At 47.3% G+C, this 12,841-nt stretch overlaps 1 long non-coding RNA gene across 1 annotated transcript in view; it reads right to left on the minus strand.

Annotated features, from left to right (window-relative positions):
• The window catches only part of LOC138566006 (uncharacterized), a 318,220-nt gene that overhangs the window by 256,533 nt on the left and 48,846 nt on the right, over positions 1–12,841 (minus strand). Inside the window, exon 2 of the long non-coding RNA XR_011301775.1 lies at positions 660–746. This is a non-coding gene — a long non-coding RNA (uncharacterized lncRNA). The remainder of the gene's footprint in view (positions 1–659; positions 747–12,841) is intronic.

The raw sequence follows: 12,841 nt of genomic DNA on the forward strand, positions 1-12,841 counted from the left end.
TTTGCTAATGTAGCACCACAAATTACACACTGCAGCTTCACTTCCGCAGCAACTGTGATGCATGTGAACCCAAAGTCCAAATAAGAGTCATCATATTTCTGTGTTTTTGCATTTCTTTTGTCTGTTCCCACCTCTCCTTCCGCTTTACGTTTCAGATCCCTACCATCTTTGGGCACTAGAAAACGATCAATTGAGAAAAGGAGCCTGAACCTGTCGAAACATTGCAAACGGTTTATAAAGGTAAAAATGCACCCCAAAAAAAGCCGAAAAATGGCACACACCACATGCAGGGAGTTAAACTGAGCCATGTGAAAAGGTTGGGTTGGGGGGAAACACCCCATGCAAAAAAAGGGTCAGAAATATGGGGTGGCGAAAAAAGGAGAGGAGATTTTGAAAAAGCAAAAATTCAACAAAAAGCAATCTGAAAAGCTTGGGAGTGGGGGAGGGAAGCCAGGGAAAAATGGGTCAGAAACACTTGTTGGATTAAAATACTGGTACAAGTCTCAGAAGACTTCCTATTCAGATCATGCAGGCTTAGCTCTAATTTCTTTTTGAAGTGTGGTCCCAGACTAGGTTGCAGGTGCAACCTTGCACAGGGTTGATATAAAACATCAGCATATGTACTCATCCAATGGCACACAGGGAAAATAAATCCTTACCTGCATGACTGGGCAAGTGCTTCACTGGGTTTTTCTTGCTGGAACATAGGTGGTTTGGTTGATAGACTGACGCTTGGAGCAATGCTGCTGCAATGAAAACAGAATGGTTAGTCAAGGATATATGGGTCTACCTGAGACTTCAAATTAGGATTAGATGAGCAGGAGCTAAACCCAGCTCTTGGGTAAAATGCATCAGAGATAGGTACAGCCCGAGAAATAGATAGGGTTGAAATCCCTGATTCGAATACATGACCCTCATGGCACTGACACACCTGTCCCCCAGACGCCCTTCCTACCTACTCTCAAATGGCACTGGCACCTACCAAGGAAATACGAAGATCGGATGACGGGCAGGAAAGATCCGTCAAAGTAAGGGATGGTGAAGGTCTTCTGGCACAAGTGCTGCAGGTCTGGGGGGAGGACAGAAGGTGTTAGAGCAGAGGTGGGGAGGCATCACTGCTAAAGACAGGCTTTCAACATGCAAACACAACACCGGCAGAGCAGTTTCCGTCCCCTGCTCGCCTCCTCTCCTCCATGCCCCCTAATGTGGGGGTCGCAGACTGCAGTTGTGATGCACTTGCCTTGTCAGTACCAATCATACCATGAATACCTGACTCCTCCCTACAGAAGCACAGCCAATAGCATTGCAGCTCAGAGCAATACATGGGTAGGTTGAGCGTGAAGAAAATGGGGAGAGGCTAATGTAGGAGTAATTTCATTCTTGAAGAGGTGGCTCCCGCAGGTTTGGAAGATTACAGATATTAGCAGTGACCAGCAGGAATTTGTCTCAGCCGGCCGAGTCTTATTAATTATTTCTCATGATTTCTCAAAGCAGTCAGGGATGGTTAAGTAGGTGTAAGATACTAGATGTCCGACAAGACAGAATCTCTTAAATGTAAGTAGGCAATACTGGCATTTTATTCAAATGTAACATGATGTGAAGTAACATGTCGGATGCAAAGAAGTGTTTTATCCAAACAGTAATCTCCTCAACACACTTTACAGATGAGAATGTAAAAGGTGAGATAGACACCAGGGGAACTGTACAGATGGGAGATTGGGCTTTGGTAAACCTTCTGCTATTAAGGCGCAGGGGGGACCAGTGCTGTATTAATAACGCGGCTCCCCCATGGCAGATTGCTGGAGCCCAGCAATCTGCCATGGGGGAGCCGCGTTGTAAACACAACACCGGCAGAGCAGTTTCGTTCGGTAACCCGCTCGCCATCGCTCGCCTCCTCTCCTCCATGCCCCCTAATGTGGGGGTCGCAGAGGGAGAGGTCGCGGGAGGGGGGACCGGTGCTGTATTAATAACGCGGCTCCCCCGTGGCATGTTGCTGGAGCCCAGCAATCTGCCATGGGGGAGCCGCGTTGTAAACAACACCAGCAGTGCAGTTTCGGTCCCCCGCTTGCCTCCTCTCCTCCATGCCCCCTAATGTGGGGTTCGCAGAGGGAGAGGGGTGCAGGGGGGACCCCTGTTGTATTAATAACGTGGCTCCCCCGTGGCAGATTGCTGGAGCCCAGCAATCTCCCATGGGGGAGCTGCGTTGTAGACACAACACCGGCAGAGCAGTTTCGGTCCACCGCTCGCCTCTTCTCCTCCATGCCCTCTAATGTGGGGGTCACAGAGGGAGAGGGGCGCAGGGGGGACCGGTGCTGTATTAATAACGCAGCTCCCCCATGGCAGATTGCCACGGGGGAGCCGCGTTATAAATAAAGGGGTGACTTACATCTCACGGGCGGTGGCGGCGGCAGCAGCAGCAGGGAACAGAGGACACCACAACGCAGCATGGATGCGCGATCCAACTGCAGGAAAGCGCGCGTCCAGGCTGCGTTTATTTCCTGTTTCATGGCCACGCCCCCACCACATCGCACTGGCTGAGCATGTGCATGGGAGCCAGTTGCTTCCCATTGCACATGCTCAGTTCAGTGCAGCAGAAAAAAAAATACAAAGTCGTTACTCCTTTTGGAAGGCACCACGTGCCCCCCCCCCCCCCAGGCATGGTGATGCGCCCCCCAAGGGGGGCGCGCCCCACAGATTGAAGACCTCTGGCTTAAAGGCATTTGCCTTATCACTCTAACCTCCATCTGGGACTTCCTAGGCCAGATCTTCACTACTGTTGAGGTTGGTTCTAAGAGGATGTAGGTTTGTGCCTTCTAGACACTCAAGCCTCAGTCTGTCTCTTTCCTTTGATTGCCTCACTGCTGTTCTACCCTCCTCCTGCTGCTCTCCTTCTTTCAACACCACTCACCTGTCATCATCACGAGATCCAAGTCCAAGAACCCTTCCATGAATCCCTCCATGGCTCCTGTTTCCACCCTTGTTGCTCCTATTGGAGCATGTGTCAAGTACAAGAGTAAGCATAGCTTCAGGACTGGGGAGGGCTGGACTGCGCTGGTGCGTTGCTGGTGAAGACACCAAAACCATGGAGGCAGACCACCTCTCCAAGATGTCCACCATATTAAAGGTCCAATTGGTAACCCAACATGGCCGCTGGATGCCCCACAGTCCCCTGTGAATGCCACGCACTCTAGTTCATCAGGGAGTGACCCAGGGCTATAAACGCCACACGCTGAGGCTCGTGTTAATTCTGCTTCCAAGAGCAGCATAACGCTTACCGTGGCTTACCTTAGCACCACTGCTGGACACTTACCTGGCACTTCTCCAGCCTGCATCTCGTCACCGACTCTACTACTACTCTCCACTCTCTAATCCACTACTACTTTCCACGCTCTATTACTACTCTTCCCTAGTGCCTACTGCCCCAGTCCCACCTTCTACTCAGTCACCCTCCTTTCACTCTCTTAGTCATCTTCCACTCACTCTCTACACCTTTTCTAATACTCTCACCCACCTTACACACACACTCACAAACAGTACCACTTGCTCTGAACCACCAATGCATCACTTTGCGCTGAATACTCCAGTTCATGTCCATCCTCCTTCTGGTCTCTTGGTCTGCCACCATCTCCTCCTCAGACCTTACCCGACCAACCCACACCTTCCTATTTCCAGTCCTCCTTCTCATCTTCACCCCCGTCTCCCATTGGTCTTCTTCCCCTAACCAATCTCACCCTGACTCCCCTGCCCCGGAAGGTGTTACAAGTACCAGAATACATAAAAAGAGCCCTTTTTGCAGCATTGGCCCTCAATGCCACAAAGATATCGGCCTGCATTGGGAAGTGTTCCAGTTTGTGTTATGGGGCTAAGCTGTGGCTAAGTCCATGGTAAGTATCAGTGGTCTTTTGGGTTTTCAGGAACTCTTGCTGAGGCAGTTGTGTAATAGTTGCTGTTGTGGAGTGCTGGTGCTGAAGCTGGGGTGCAGTGTACACTGAATTCATCTGGGAGTTTGCAGTGTTTGTTTCGGCTGCACATATTCTCTGATGCTGTGCTTGGCATTGCTCTCGTTCATCCTACTGGCTGGAGCGATCCCATGACTGGACTAATCTACCTGGAGGTTCTGGTAAGCTGTAATCTTGTGGGCAGTCCCCTGTGGATTTTGCTGTCTGTTGCGGTCTGAAATTGGAAGAAATTGGCAAGCACTTGGTTGAAGAAATTTGGGATGATTCATAGTGGTACTGTTCATATACATGCACGTACGTGGGGGTGGGACAGGAACTGGGGCCCTCTCAACTGTCACCTTCCCTCTCTGGGGTAGGGCGGGGATCTGGCTTCCCTGTGGTAGAGAAGGGTTCCCATGCCCTCTTGACAAGGTCTGATTACTGATCTTGTCACACACCTCTACTCTTTCTCCCAAGTCCCCCTCGTCCCTCTGGTCACTACCTACCTGTGGATATTAGGATATGAAGTCTACATTTGCTTCTTTGGTCGCCGTCCTGTGATCGACTCGTAATGAGTGGAGAAAAGAACCTCCTCAGGATGTGGAGGTTGGTGTCTTTATTTCTTGCCATCCAGACCAATGCGGTGAGATTGGTGATGAGTTTAAACTGCCACCCTGTTAGGTGGTATCTCAAACTAAAAACAGCCCACTTTATAATTAGGCATTCCAGCTCAACCACTGTGCAATTTCCTTCATGGGAAAATAGCTTTCTGTTGATGAACATTATGGGCTTCTGAAGGCGGACACCCTAAAACATTAAATGTTCCAATAGACCAAATAATGATGACACACCCCGTCAGGCAATGAGACCAAGAGATGAATTGCAAGGATAACAAACCTTATATGAAATAAAGTTAGCAAGCAAAGAACTCTGCTGCCCAAGAGCCCTCTGCCAAACAATACACGGGCAGCACATTATAAGGGTAGAAATCGTCAGCAAAAAATGACATCACATAGGGTACAAATTCGAGGTGCGGATTGGAGGGGCAATGTGGCACTGTTGGTTCTATAGAGGATGCCAGGCTGTGATTGGCCGCTGCTTTCCAGTCAGTCTGGTGGCACATGGGTCATCTGGGCTCATCTCCGCGGTGAAGGTCAGGACAAGTATGATACATTTTTGTCTAAGCTAACACAACAGGAACTGATAATATGTGAATAATAGTAACCATAAAATCCTTGCATGAATGGGGGGGGGGGGGAACTTTGGAGAAACATGGGTTAATATATTGGCATTCCAGCCTCTGCACTCAGCCCCTCTTTGATACTGGGGTCCTGCACCCAGGTGTCTTCCCTTCATGGTTTGAACTACTATTTTATGTTTCCCCATATCTCATCACACTGATAGACATGTTTTGGCATGTAGGGAATATAGTACTATGCAGATTAAGTCTATGGTGGGTGTTCTGGAATGGTCAGTATGAGGCGGTCAGATGGGCATCAGCATGAAAGAGTGTAAGGGGTTGGGGACTGGTGGTCTGTGGCCTGGCAGGGTGGGGGTTGAAAGTGGCACGGGATGTTTTGTGGAGATGGATGGGCATGCTTCAATTTCACGCTCTGCAAAGAGCACAATCTGGGGAAGTGATGCGACGCAATTGCAACAATAAATGATTGGATTTCCGTGAGAACAAGGCTTGCTCAGAGCTGGCGGAGAAGGGAAGTGGTGGGGGCTTGGGCTGTCTGTGCTGGGGATGGGGAGAGCTGGGTTTTGCAGAGGAAGGATTTTTGGGCCTAGTAAAAAGATGGTGTCTGTTCTAATACAAAATGGCATCTATCGGCGGGGCTGTGGGTTAGGTCATGCATGTACATTTCTATGTTACATCATAAGGCAAGGTGCTGTGGGGGTGGAGACTCTCCCCCTTGGCTTACACATGATCTATTTACTGGAGGGGGTGGGATTAGACCACTTCCCCCCAACATTGCCCCCTTCTGTTATTCCTAAAGTAACAAATACCATACCCCAGTACGTGTACATTCTTCAGCTCTTTTTACTGCTTCATCCCAGGCAGGGGTACCTTTGATGGGCATCCATGCCCTACACACGCTTCTTAAACTCTCCCCACACTGTGCATATTCTTCATGAGTGCATGTCATGTAAATACATCCTCCATCCTCGTCCACCCACACCTCCTTATAATGCTCAAGATCTTGGGGCTGTTTGATAGTAGTTTGGCAATAGTTGTCTACTTCATCCCCTGTGTGGAATATTGCCACCATGCAGTATTTGGGCTCATCATTCTCTCCAGTTTACACTTGGGCTTCCCTAGTATCATGAGGTACCATATTATTTGTATTTCTGTTGCCGATTGTCACCATCATCATCGCACTGTTTGGCACTGCTTTTGTACAACACCTGAGTCCTAACTGGCGCACACAGAAAATCAGCAGGAAGAACACAATGATGTGCACCAGCATCTTCATAGTTGTTCCAAGCCAAGAGGGTACCCAGCTGAACACCATGCTGAACCAGTTGTCGTTCTGTATTCCTCCTTCTTTTCTCATTTTCATGCCCAGTTCATGTATGGCTGCAATCACATGTGATAATGTCCCATTTTCATCATCTGAAGAAGGTACGAATGTGCAACATCAACTCCTGATTTTCTTGCAAACACCACCCTCCATAGCAGTCAGGAGGTCCAGCACGTACCTGTTCTGCATTGTCATTAGTCTAAGTGCTCGTAGTTCCACCTTGATGGTGTTGAACCTTTCTTCAGTATCATTCGCCAGTTGGATGAGCTCCCAGTGAACGATCTGGAGCCATTTTGTGTTTGCTCTTGTCTGGATGCTGGGCACGAATGATGCAAAGAATGTCTCTGCTGAGCTGAAGAGTTCGTACTCATCAGGGATTTGAGCAATGAGGTCAGACGATGCTTGAGACACGTAGTTGGATGCACGCTTCTTTCGGGACAGGTGATCGTGCTCCTTTTCCTATGGAAATATTTGGAAGATGGGGGTTGTGCTTCAGTTGGTCGGGGTGCCGTTTGTTGCTCTTCAGGCATCACTTCCCCCTTGACATGCTCTTCAGGTATCACCAGCAGTGCGGAGTGCAGTGTTGCAAGCATACAATAACCCCTCCATTATGGCGGGAGTTGCAAGTATGCCTGTTTGACCCACACCCAATTATAGTCCATTAAGGCAGCAGTGCCTTTTCGAAGATTAGGGATCACAAGAGTTCTATTGCAGCGTGGGTTGGAACCCATGGACACCTTCCCTTCTCCATAGAAACAAAGTTCATAATTTTCTTCCTGGCTGTCCTTGATCGGTTTTTCGAGGGCTGTGAGCCATGTCTGTTTGTGATGTGCTCTGTCCGTATTTGTGCACAGGTTTGGTCCATCCATTCTAGTCTTTGATCTGACAAGCCACCTAGTGCCTCTGCTTTGCACATGTAAGTCGACTCTAACCGCTTGTTTCCCGCAGAACTTGTGCCTTCGATTGCCAGAATTGGTTCCTTAAAACAGTTTGACCCTTCTTTGCACAGCTTTTCATCTGGGGGGGAGGAGTTTCAATTTTACTGTGCGTGCCTGAAAGGAATTTTTTATTCTACAAAGTGCGAGATGGAGGAGACATTGGGCTTCTACTAAGGGAGCTTCTTGTGACACAAAAATATTTGGCGCACCAGAGGCATGGGGTATCAAGGAACACACGTAGCAACTGCAATTGGTTGTTCTTTTCCCGTTTGCACTCATATCAGAATACCAGCTGGTACCTAAAAGGATTATAAAAATGGGGTGGGTGTTAGATGGGACGAGTAAGAAATAGAGTTGAGCATTTGTGAGATGGAGATGAGAGTATGAGAGAGAGAGAGAGAGAGAGAGAGAGAGATAGGGAGAGAGAGAGAGAGAGAGAGAGAGAGAGAGAGAGAGAGAGAGAGAGAGAGAGAGAGAGAGAGAGAGAGAGAGAGAGAGAGAGAATAAAAGCACTACATTTTATAATAACATTACTTTTTATGTGTTTATGTTTCTTTTCACTCTTATTATTTACAATTTCAATTGACCATGTATTATTTGTAAGTCCAGTATTCCTTTATGGTACTGTAACATTGGTTTGATTGCTATCCAGTGTTTCAGATGCTACGCTGTTGTGTGCTTTCCTTACATCTGAGAGGTGTATCCAGTACCATAGCACCTTTGCCTTTACTTACAGAGGAGTACAGTATATCACCTCGTAAGGTCCATGGAATCTCGGAGAGTTCCACTTCCTCACAAAGCTCAGCACATAAACCAGTTCACCAGGCATTAAGGGTTGTGCAGGTCTGTCTGCCTCTGCAGTTGTGGTGTCAGTTTTGCTTTCTCTTGTAAATGGCAGTGCAATTTGTTTTGCAATACATCGTACTGCTTGCGTGAGCTGGGTGAGGTATTCTTTGAATTCTTCCCCCAGGACAGCTGCTGTCCTGTGTGCATAAGACATACTCCTTACTGGTGATAGAGGTGTTTGTATCCTTTGACCAGTTACTATTTCGTGGGGGGACAGGTGGTGTTCCTTGCTGGGTTGTGTGGGCAGCTGGAAAAGCACCAGGGGCAGGCACAGTACACCCAATTCTTTTTTAGGGAGTGGCACAGTTTGGACAATCTACTTTTTTCTTGACAACACTGTTTGCTTGCGTGTGGTAAATTGAACACATTTTGTGTTTTATGTTACTTCTTTGAATAGATCATTTATGAAATGTGTTCCGTTGTCAGAACGTATGACATTGCATATTCCCCATCAAGGGAACACCTCTCTTACGAGGAATTTTGCTGCACACTTCTCATGAGGGTGGGTGCAGGGCCCTGCCTCCACCCATAGTGAAAAGGGACACACCACCACAATTAAATATCTGGCTCCATTGCATCTCTCGCCCATGTCTTCATAGTCAATGTGCAGCTCAAGGAAGGGCCCTACAGGACGGGGTAATGTCCCCTGAGTGTTCTGAGAGTCATCCCTGATTTAAATACCTGCCAAGTTGTACATTCTACTACCATTTTGGAGGTTTGGGATAAACCAGTCTTCCTGGAGATCGGCAGCAATATGCTGTTTGGAAGTATGTGCTGGAAAATGCAATTGTTTGAATGCTACACCCAATAATTCTACATGCATGACCACCTTCCCTGTACTTTCTTGTCACCACAGTAAATCAATGGGTGATTGTGTGCACCCTCGCTTGGTCCATAACTCCTGCTCTGTTGGTTGGGCTCTCTTTTGCAGTTCCATTATTTGGGCAATAGGCAATGAGTTGTATCCTTCCGGCCTGGGTTCTCCTTATTTTTTCTTTATTACTACGCACTCTGTGGTCATTGGTATTGGCAGATATGCTGCTTCTTTGGCAGCTGCGTCTGCAACTGCATTTCCTAAAACAAATATCCTCATCATTTTGTGTGTGCGCTTGACTTTTCACAAAGACTACTACAGAGGGCTCTACAAGTGCCTTAATCAGTTTGTTTAACAATTCTGCATGCTGTACCGGGGACCCATCTGCTCTCCTGAACCCCCTTCTTCTCCATCTAGATAATCCAGCATGTACTGTAGTGGTTAAGTATGCCAAACCGAATATATTGTTACTGCACACCCCTTTGCTGCATGGAGTGCTTCGATCATTGCCACTAGTTCTTGGGCGGAATAGTGCATGGGCAACTGTTTTTTCACTAGGACCTCATACTCCCCTTATTCCAGCCTTACTACTGCTGCCCAGACATGTCTTTCGCCTTTTCTTGGCAAATCGATGCTGATCCATCTACAAAGTCCACCTCCCCTTCCTGCAATGCATTTTCTCTTGCTTTAGGAATATTGTCCTCGTCCCCTTCGTATGTGGCAAAATCATGTTCTTAAATGGCTCTGTGAGGAACGTGGCTGGGTTTACTATTTTGCATCGCACCACATGTATATTTGGACTCAATAGTATAATTTCATAGGCGGTTGCTCTTTGCGTGGTGAGGGTAGACTTTGACCCAGGGCTGGACTGGCCCACCGGGACACCGGGACACCGGGACCTTCCCCAGTAAGCCTCAGGGCCCATTTTAGATCCCTTAATTCTGAACTGCCTACCCATCACAATTCAATATAGTTAGCTAACAATAAGATATATTTATATATGGAAGGAAGTTTATTTAATAAATAGCGTGCTGTGGGTACAGAAGACAATATTCTGTTGCAATGTTACTACACATCTTAAAATATAGCTACTTGCAAAACGAACATATTTAAACGCTTTATGAATTGGTTTCCAACACAGAACAAGCTAAACATTGATGTGCTTATTTCTACAGTACACTCTCCCTGTGTATTCTCCATATTTGCCATTCGTATGGCAAACTGCATATGTGTTTACAGGGGTTGGGTGATGTTCGTGTCATGCTTAAGGAATAAGTACTCTATCATTTGCTGCAGATTTTGCTGTGCCTGTTCATTGTGAGGGAAACATGTGAGATTGCAGTCTATGATGCTTGTTCTTTGAGGGAAACGTGCATTGTCTGCTATGACCCATACTGTGCCTCTTTTATGTGAGGCACGCTTGCCCTGTGGAGGGACAGTGTTGATTTGCCCTGTATGAGGAAATTGTGAATTGCTGTGGCCCATGCTGTATCTAAGGAAGAGAACCTTGCACTGCTGCTGCTCATGCTGATCTGTTACGTCTTTGTGTTTTCTTGGGGGATACGCCAGATCCCCTCATAGAAGGGTTGGGTTCACACGCTGTGCTCACTCCTTTGGTGAAATATGGGGCCACTTTGAAAACTTTTTCCAGGGCCACTTTTGGTCCCCAGTCCAGCCCTGCTTTGACCTTTCAAGTATGGCAAATAGGGAGTGTTCAACGTACAAGATGACAGAGCACCCCATAACAATTGTTGAGCTTTTTTCAACAGCAAAGGTGGCTGCTACAAGTGCTTGTTGGCACGCAAAGTGACCTTGCATTACTAAGTCGAGTGTGCCACTGTAGTATGCCAATGGTTTGTGACCCAGGGATATTTTGTGTGTTAATACTGCTGTCATAAGTGTTCCATTGCAATGTGAGAACAGGTGAAATTCCTGATAATAGTCAGGTGTGGCTAAGACAGGGGCTGTGCTGATGAATTCCTTCAGGCTCTCAAATTCCCAAATGCTTGTTGCATCTCTAGTGTCCATGTTATTTGTGTCTTATCTTTCTGTGCTTCCTTTAGACCTTGCAAAAGTGGCCTTGTGTAAGCTGCGTAGTCAAGTATCCAGGCCCTACAGTAATTCAAGATCCCAAGGAACACTGTGTGCAGTCTGGCTGAGGCGTGCACTATTGCCACCCTGTCGGCTATTATTCATTTACCATCTTTTGAAATCAATTGGCCCAAGTACAGGACCTCAGGCAGACAATACTGCAGTTTTTTCTTATCAACCTTGTAATCCTTTTCGGCAAGTAGTTAGAGGAGGGCGATGGAGCCTCTTTGGCAACTTTCCTCGCTCTCACAGCAGACCAAAAGGTTGTCTACTTACTGAATAATGGTGCTGGGAAATTGAATATTGCCGAGATCTTCATGTAATATTCTGTTAAATATGCTGGGGCTCTCACAGTACCCTTGGGGCAACCAACAGTGTTCGTACCTAATCCCACCCCGTGTAACTCCCGTGAGGTATTGGGAGTCTGGGTCAAGGGACACAGAGAAAAAGGCATTTTTCAAATCAACCACAGTAAAATGGGTGGCTTGTTTTGGGATGCTACACAAAATGGAAGCAGGGTTCGGGACAAGAGGGAACTCCTTTTGAACTATGTCATTGAGTGGGCATAGGCCCTGGATCATACGCCACGCCCTCCTGTCACTTTCTTAATCAGATACCGTGGTTTGCAGGGTGAATTTGAGGTGGCAGGGCACATATCGTTTCTTGTATCCCTTACTCTGCCTCTTGGGATAATGGGTATTGCTTTACTCTGGGGAGTATGGCTCCTGGCTTGAGGGTAATCTTTACAGGGGTCACTTCTCTCAACAGCCCTACATCATGGGGGTTTGAGGTCCACAGATGAGAGGGCACTTGTTGCATGTCTGTGTCATAGTAGGGAAGTGATGCACTGACGATGGCCCCGAGGGGGCTTGGCACCTTTCTGTACTGCACCATCACTTCACAGGGGATACTTATTTACTAAATAATCTCCACGTCATTGTCGTCATCAGTGAACAGTTCCTCATCTGTTAATTCGTGCAGTGGTATCTTTGGGTCAATGCACAGCACTGTGCGCCACTCGTATCCATTTGTGTCCATCCCTATTGCCACTATTCTTTTAGCAGATACCTGTACTCCTCGTAGGTCTAACAATAATATTGTTCGAGCAACTATTTCAGGGGCAGCTACAGGATGGAACACAAAATCAGAGGGCACCCTCCATTCTTTTCTGGTCAATTCGGGTACTGCTCCAGCCAGAACCCTGATCCTGTACACAAACATGTCGGGATCTAGTGGTACCCCACTCACCTTAAATTCGTTAGCCATGGTATGTATCAACTACAACTCTGATGTCAATCGGATCAACATAGTCTTCACTATCATTCAGGCATGGATGGCTATACATGGCCTCTGCCTGAATGATGATAAGACTTAACTGCTCCTCATCGGTTCACCCAATAATCTGTCTAAATTTAGCCCTAACTACAACAGTATCATCATTGATGGTAATACCATACCTATTGCCAAGAGTGTAAAAACCCTTGGTTTCTACCTGGATGCCAACACCAACCTTTCCAAACAGACCAATATGACTGCCTCAGCCACTGCCTACACAAGTAAGCTGATTAGGGCCTGCAGACATTTTCTGTCCTTTAACAGCTGCCTCATATTGTCATGATTCCTGCCCCTCATGTCCCAAGCCCTCCAGGATGTCAGGCTGGAGCCAGGCCAAGATCACCTACATGGCAC

The sequence above is a fragment of the Ambystoma mexicanum genome, chromosome 2p (genome assembly GCF_040938575.1).
Source record: "Ambystoma mexicanum isolate Mex_15411 chromosome 2p, UKY_AmexF1_1, whole genome shotgun sequence".
Classification (NCBI taxonomy): Eukaryota; Metazoa; Chordata; class Amphibia; order Caudata; family Ambystomatidae; genus Ambystoma; species Ambystoma mexicanum.